The 7546-nt window shown below is 37.8% G+C and overlaps 1 long non-coding RNA gene across 1 annotated transcript; it reads right to left on the reverse strand.

The window, feature by feature from the left end:
* Positions 1-397: 397 nt before the first annotated feature.
* LOC136838039 (uncharacterized) lies at positions 398-6830 on the reverse strand. Its single transcript, XR_010852841.1, has 3 exons — positions 4377-6830; positions 3552-3760; positions 398-564 (listed from the first exon to the last, which is right to left on the reverse strand). It is a non-coding gene; the product is annotated as an uncharacterized lncRNA (long non-coding RNA).
* Between the last annotated feature and the right edge of the window lie 716 nt (positions 6831-7546).

The raw sequence follows: 7546 nt of genomic DNA on the forward strand, positions 1-7546 counted from the left end.
GAGAGAGAGAGAGAGAAGGGGGTGCAGTGAAGGACAGACTTGCTGTTGATGAGCCTCTGTGGGTTTTCCACTGGCATGACAAATACAGGTCTTAATATTGACCGTACTCTCTCTCTCTCTCTCTCTCTCTCTCTCTCTCTCTCTCTCTCTCTCTAAACAAAGAATAAAGGAAGCAAAGAAGCAAAAGAGACCTGGAACGAAATTCGCCGAAAGCCTTTCGAGAGAAACAGCAGCAGCAGGAGGCATGTTGCTCCTTCCTTCCTTCCTTCCTACAACGCGTCTTCTTCTTCAAGTCTTCACTGTGTGACGTCTCTCTCCCTGGAGGTGGAGCCTTCTCCGTCACCTTCTTCTCTCCTTCTTCTCTTCTTCTCTTTCACTTCTTCCTCTTCTTCTTCTCTTTTTCTCTTCTTTTCTTCCTCTTCTTCTTCTTATCATCCGTTCAGGTTCATCAAATCCTTTTCTCCAAGGAGTTTCTTCTTCTCTTCAGCATCATGTTTCTTTGTGACTTCTTCTTCTCAGAGGCGGAAAGAGTCAGCGACTGGATCAGATGCTTCAAGTCTCGATCTGATTAAAGACAAAAAAGGCAGGATATTGATTAACACCTTCTGTACTTGACCTCCTCTCACTCGCTCCTCCTCCTCCTCAGCACTCACTCACTCACTCACTCACTCACACACACACATATGTATATATTTATATATATAATGTTAAATAAACTCTGTGATATGTATATAGAGAGACAGAGAGAGAGAGAAAGAGAGAGAGGCCGATGTACTGAGACATAACTTTATTAAAAGTCTCTGATGAAGAGAAAGGGGCAATTCAGAGATGGTGCTACTTTTCTTTCAGCCAAAAATGGGTGAAACTGGTCAAGATTCACCCAAAATTGGTCAAAAGCGTCGAAAATTGGCCAAAAAATGGTCAAAACTGGTCAAGATTGGCCAAAATGAATGAAAATCGGCAAAAATTGGTCGGGATCGCACAAAATTGAAGGAAATTGGCTCCAATTGGTTGCAGTTGGATCCAAAGGGCCGAAATTACGAAAAGGGACCTTGGCCGGGGATACTTTGGACCCTGGGGCATCGAGGTTGGTCTCTGACCACTGAAACTGGTCTCTAAAGACCAGAAACAGGTCTAAAGACTGAAACTGTTCTCAAAGACATTAGAAACTGGTCTATAAATATAAACTGGTCTCTAAAGACGGGTCTAAAACTGAAACTGGTCTCTTGAAGATCAAAGATACTGAACCAAAAATAATAAACTGGTTGCAGAAAGACTGAAACTGGTCTCTAAAACTGGTCAAAGACTGAAACAGTCTAGATGCTGGTCTAAAGACCAGAAATGAAAGACAACTCTGGTCTCTAAAGAACTCTGAAACTGGTCTCTAAAGACCAAAAATGGTCAGTGAAAGTGAAAATCTCTAAAACTAAAACTGGTCTCTAAAGGCTGAAATTGGTCTCTAAAATACTGGTGAAACTGGTCTCTAAAACTGGTCCAAAACTGGTCTCTAAACTGGGTCAAAAATTGGTCTCTAAAATGAAACTGGTCTCTAAAGACCAGAAACTGGTCTCTAAAACTGAAAAATGGTCTCTAAAGACTGAAACTGGTCTCTAAAAATGAAACTGGTCTAAAGACTGAAACTGGTCTCTAAAGATTGAAACTGGTCTCTAAAACAAATTGGTCTAAAAACTGGTCTAAAAAAACTCTGGTCTCTAAAACTGAAACTGGTCTCTAAAACTGAAACTGGTCAAAACTGAAACTGGTCTCAAAAGACCAAAACAAAACTGAAACTCTCAAAATGAAAACTGGTCTCTAAAAACTGAAACTGGTCTCTAAAGACTGAAACTGGTCTCTAAAACTGAAACTGGTCTCTAAACTGAAACTGGTCTCTAAACTGAAACTGGTCTCTCAAAACTGAAAATTGGTCTCTAAAGACTGAAACTGGTCTTAAAGACTGAAACTGGTCTGGACTGAAACTGGTCTCTAAAACAGAAACTGTCTTTAAAGACTGAAACTGGTCTCTAAAGACTGAAACTGGTCTCTAAAGACTGAAACTGGTCTCTAAAAACTGAAACTGGTCTTTAAAGACTGAAACTGGTCTCTAAAACTGAAACTGGTCCTCTAAAGACTGAAACTGGTCTTAAAGACCATCTTCTGAAACTTTAAAGACTGAAACTGGTCTCTAAAGAATGAAACTGGTCTCTAAAAACTGAAACTGGTCTTTAAAACTGAAACTGGCCTCTTAAAACTGAAACTGGTCTCTAAAGACTGAAACTGGTCTCTAAAACTGAAATGGAGGAACTTAAAAAGACTGAAACTGGTCTTTAAAGATTGAAACTGGTTTCTAAAGACTGAAACTGGTCTCTAAAACTGAAACTGTTCTCAAACTGGTCTTTAAAGACTGAAACTGGCTCTAAAACTGAAACTGGTCTAAAAACTAAAAAAGGTCCAAAACTGGTCTCCAAACTGGTCTCTAAAACTGAAACTGGTCTAAAGACTGAAACTGGTCTCTAAAACTGAAACTGGTCTTAAAACCTGAAACTGGTCTCTAAAGACTGAAACTGTCTCTAAAACTGAAACTGGTCTCCAAAACCAGAAACTGGTCTCTAAAAACTGAAACTGGTCTTTCAAAACTAAACTAATCTAAATACTGAAACTGGTCTCTAAAACTGAAACTGGTCTAAAAACTGAAACTAATCTCAAAACTGAAACTGGTCACAAAGACTGAAACTGGTCTCAAAAACTGAAACTAATCTAAAACTGAAACTGGTCTCTAAAAAAAATAAACTGGTCTCTGAAAGATGAAACTGGAAATTCTAAACGAAGAGGACTGAAATGGTCTCTAGTGAAACTCCAGGGGGAGGGAATGGAACCAGCCATCACATTCTGATCACGTGAAATGGACGTCATCAGATGCGTTGCCATGGTGAGCAAAGGTTAGACTAACTCTCTGCAACTGGTTTCTCTAAGAATGGTATCTAAAATATCACATATCTATATATATATATATATATATATATATATATATATATATATATATATATATATATATATATATATATATATATATATATATATATATATATATATATATATATATATATAGATATAGATATACATAGATATATTTCTATATGTCTATATAAACACTGACTGAGGAGAATCACTGTGCTATGATAATTGAGAGGAAATATAAAAGTGGAGGAGGAGGAGGAGGAGGAGGAAGGAGGAGGGAGGAGGAGGAGGAGGAGGAGGTGAAAACAGAAATAGCATAAAATGTAGAGAAGACTTTCAATACTCTTATTATTCCCCATTATTATATATATTGAAAGTCTTCCTTTTCTGGTCTCTACTCTTCTTCTTCTTCTTCTTCTTCTTCTTCTCCTGCTACTCTTGCTTCTTCTACTTTTTTCATTCTATTCATAATGGAAGAGAGGAATGGAGGAGGAGGAGGAGGAGGAGGAGGAGGAGGAGGAAGATAGAAGAAGAAGGAAAAAGAACAGGAACAGTTTCTTGAGTGACGGTTGACTTCAGATGATTCTGAAACTCACCTTTATCAAAGTGAAGCCTTAAATCACTGGCTGCTCCTTCTTCCCTGCTTGTGGGAACCAAAGTCCTGTTTAGGACTTGGGCAATGCGGTTCTCTGGAGCATTTTCCATGTCGTATCTTAATATCAGTTCCTTTGCTGAAGAAGTCAAGGGAGAAAGGGACGAAGGCTCTCTAAGTCTGTGTATCTTCCATCATCAATAATGATCAAATCTGTGGGATGAAACAAATGAGAGGAATTTTTGAGATATTATTATTATTATTATTATTATTATTAATAATATTATTATTATTATTAATTATTATTAAATAAATAAAAATAATAATAATAATGATATGACTGACTATATATAAGAAAAATATAACTAAACTGTTGCTGTTTTTGATTCTTATATATATAATTATATATATATATATATATATATGTATATATATATATATATATATATATATATATATATATATAAATAGACTATAAAATATATGATACAGAGAGAAGAAAAACAAACAGATGCCGATGAATTTACATAACTCTTTAAAATCTCTTAAAAAGAAAAAAGCAATTCAGTGACATTTTCTTTTCTCTTCTTCTTCTTCTCCTCTTCTTCTTCTTCTTCTTTCTTTTTCTTCTTCAAACGACTCAGAGTTGGAGGAGGGATACCTCATGAGGAGGTCATTACAAAAGATGAAGAAGAAGAAGAAGAAGAAGAAGAAGCAGAAATAACTAAAAAGCTAAAGTAGTTTGAGTGATGGCTGAAGGCTTTAGTACTTTATAATTAAGGAGTAAAGGTTGAAGAAGAAAAGAAGAAGAAGAAGAAGAAGTTCCTACTTAATAAATAATCCACTGGATGCAAACCTCCTCCTGTCCTGAAAGTTGTCCCAGGTCCCTTAGATTCATCCTATCCAAACATGTTGATGCTGGAGTGATTCGCCTGAATCCAGAGTTGTGTTGATTGGAGAAATATCTCTTGCTTCTCTACTTCTGGATGGGAAAACTCAATTCAATCTCTTTGGGCCTCAGTTTAGGCAGTAAGGACGGAAGGACATAAAGACTCTTGGGTTCAATGAATCTTACTTTGTCCTTCAGAGAAGTTTCTCTCTCCATCTGTGACACAAGTGATTCCAGAACCTTTGTCCAGTCTGGTTTCAATGACATGGTCCAAAAGATCATCATGTTCATTACCAATAAAGAGAGCTTGTATGATACATAGAGTTCATGAATATGATGTATTGTATCATACAATACATCTCTCTCAGTTCCGTAAAGTATTCCTGGTATGAAGGAAATTAAACTTTGAATTTCTAAAATAACTGTTTTAGATCTCTTCCATCCCATAATCCTTTTGATTCAAAGAACATCTCGAATGATGTCTTTCCTCCTCCTTTGATGGCCTCCTTCCACCTTGATGTGATGATGTCATCGCAGATGCTGCCTGCAGCTGCAAACTCCTCCTGCTCACTTCTGTGTCTGTGGCAGTAGACCTTTACAATCTCCAGTTGCTTCTTTGTTTTCTTTATGGAGAAATAGGATGACATGATGGCATCAAAGTTCTGAAGCACCTCTTGCTGGTGAGAAAGGTTTTTCAATCTCCCTTTAAAGCTTCTAACATCTGCCTCAGACCATTCATATTTTCTCAGTGTAATGCTTCAGAGACCATTTTCTGTACAGTGCATCAAATACCTCCAGTGATTCTTCAGAGATTCCTGTCTTGTCGGAGATTCTCTTGATCTTGTGCTTTCTCAGCTGTAAGTAGACTGATGTCCTGGTGCTCATTTCATCCCTTAACTCTGGACACTCAATGTAAAGGAGGATGAACAGGTTAAAATACAGTGGGGTTTGCAGGATGGCTCTAGTGCCAGTGTCCATTTCTTCTATTTTCTGAAGCAGCTCTTTCTTCATCTGCTCCTGTTGGGTGACGTCATCATCTTTCAGCAGGTGGCCAATGAGCTTTTCTGTGAGCAATTTCATGTCCTCTTCCTGAAGACCTGAAACTTTGAGGTTGATTCTGGAACGTTTTGTTTTGTTCACAATACCTGTTAGTCCCACAGTATTCCCTGGACGTGTTGTGATAACAAACTTCATCTTATTTGAATTAAGTGAAAAAATTTCAAAGAAAGAGTTTTTTAGATTTCACATTGGCTCATCATAGCCATCACACAAGACCAAACACTTTGAACTCTAGGACTACCGATTTGACAAGATCAAAAGGAAATCGAGCAACAGTGTTTGGAATCAAGCTCTTTAGGTAGTCATCAAAGTTGTCATGGTCATGATTCCTGAACTGCATGCAGAGAAGGAATGGGAAGGAAGAGAGTTCTGGAATATCTGTTGTCTTCTTGCACCATCCCTCTGCATAGGAACAAAGAATTGTGGTCTTTCCAGAACCTGCATCACCAGATATAATCACAACTTCAGGTCTTTTCCCATTTTGTCTTTAATGCTGAAGGATTTCTTTTTGATTTACAGTGATACTTTTATTGCCATGGGGACCTTTATTTAACTCCTGATCATCCTCCACTTGTAAAGAGACCATGATGTTACCTGGATCTGTTGTACCATACTGAGCGAGCCAGTCATAGGGCAAAATCTGATAGAGGCGTTCATTAAGAGATAGGAGTTCTGCTTCAGAGGATTTGTGTATCATGTCAGAAAAGTCACTCCCAAACTCTTCTATTTCTTCTTGCAAACCTTTGTCGATCCCTGTGGGTCTGAGAGATCATATTTCTCACGGATCTTTTCTAGGGTCTTTGAACAGCATCTTGGATCTCTGCTTTAAGCTGGTCAATGTCAGCATTGTGTTTTGGAAAGAGAGACTTGGTTTTCTCAAGAGTTTCCTCGAGAGTTGCTAAAAACATCTTGAGTTTTCTTTCCAAATCAGTGTCTGACATATTAGGGGCTCTTCATGACTAACAAAGTTCCTTTCATCTTTGATTTTTTTAACTAATCCTCTGGTTTCATCACCAGGGTCATTCACCCCCTTTTCCCAAAGAGCCTGGCAGATTTTGTTCATCAATGTGATGTCCAGATCTTCTGGAGGCTTTCTGTGAGATTTTCTTGCTTCCTGGGGAGTGAAGGACTTTTTTCCCTTTTAGTGGAACTTGGTTCTCTTCGAGAATCTCTCGATTCTCTTCTTTTGGTCCTTGGGGAAACTTAGGTTGTATATTTTATAAATCACTAAATGAAAAATGTCTTTTCAGAGATTTAAAGTATCAGAAAAATTGATCCTGTAGGAAGCCATGTTTCTTAAATCTTCGGGAAAGGATCAGATGCTGAGGAGAGAAGTCTTGTTGTGTACGTCCATGTTTCCTCTTGCAAAAGACTCCAAGAAGAAGAGACAACCTGAGAAGGAGAAAAGAATAACAGCAGTTAGGATCAGGAAGTAGAATGAGAGAAACATCAGTAATAATGATAATAAGAGAAGCAGTGTTAATATCAGATTTAACTTGACAACTCATGATGAGATCAATAAGAGGAGGAGGAACCAGAGAGAATTTGAGGAGTTGGAGGAAGGAACAGATTGATGGATGGAGGAGACTGGAGAAAGGGAAGGAAGCAACATTTGCCTAGGTTAGGTTAGGTTAAGGGCCTGGCCCCAAATGCCCTGACTGCCCAAAATCCGATATTAGTGTCATTTCCAATTTTGGGCCACTTTGTCGCCCAAAACACCTTTCGGCCTCTAGAATGGCCACCTAGGGCCACCTAAATCCAGTCGGCCATTCCTTGGCTGGCTGCTGTAACCATATATATATGTATATATATATATATATATATATATATATATATATATATATATATATATATATACTATATACATAGTACATAGGTGGTCTTCCACCATGGTGGCTATATATAGAGCCTTGTATATATCTTGGATGGTCTGGTAACCAGGTATAACTTGAAGAGGGCTCTTGCACTATTGTGAATCTTTTTTATTGTTACTGTTTAATGAGTAAGTGTTTTAGCACTAAGGTTTAGGGTTTAGTGAGTATGTGTTGAGT

Source organism: Macrobrachium rosenbergii, unplaced genomic scaffold (genome assembly GCF_040412425.1).
Source record: "Macrobrachium rosenbergii isolate ZJJX-2024 unplaced genomic scaffold, ASM4041242v1 13908, whole genome shotgun sequence".
NCBI classification, from domain to species: Eukaryota; Metazoa; Arthropoda; class Malacostraca; order Decapoda; family Palaemonidae; genus Macrobrachium; species Macrobrachium rosenbergii.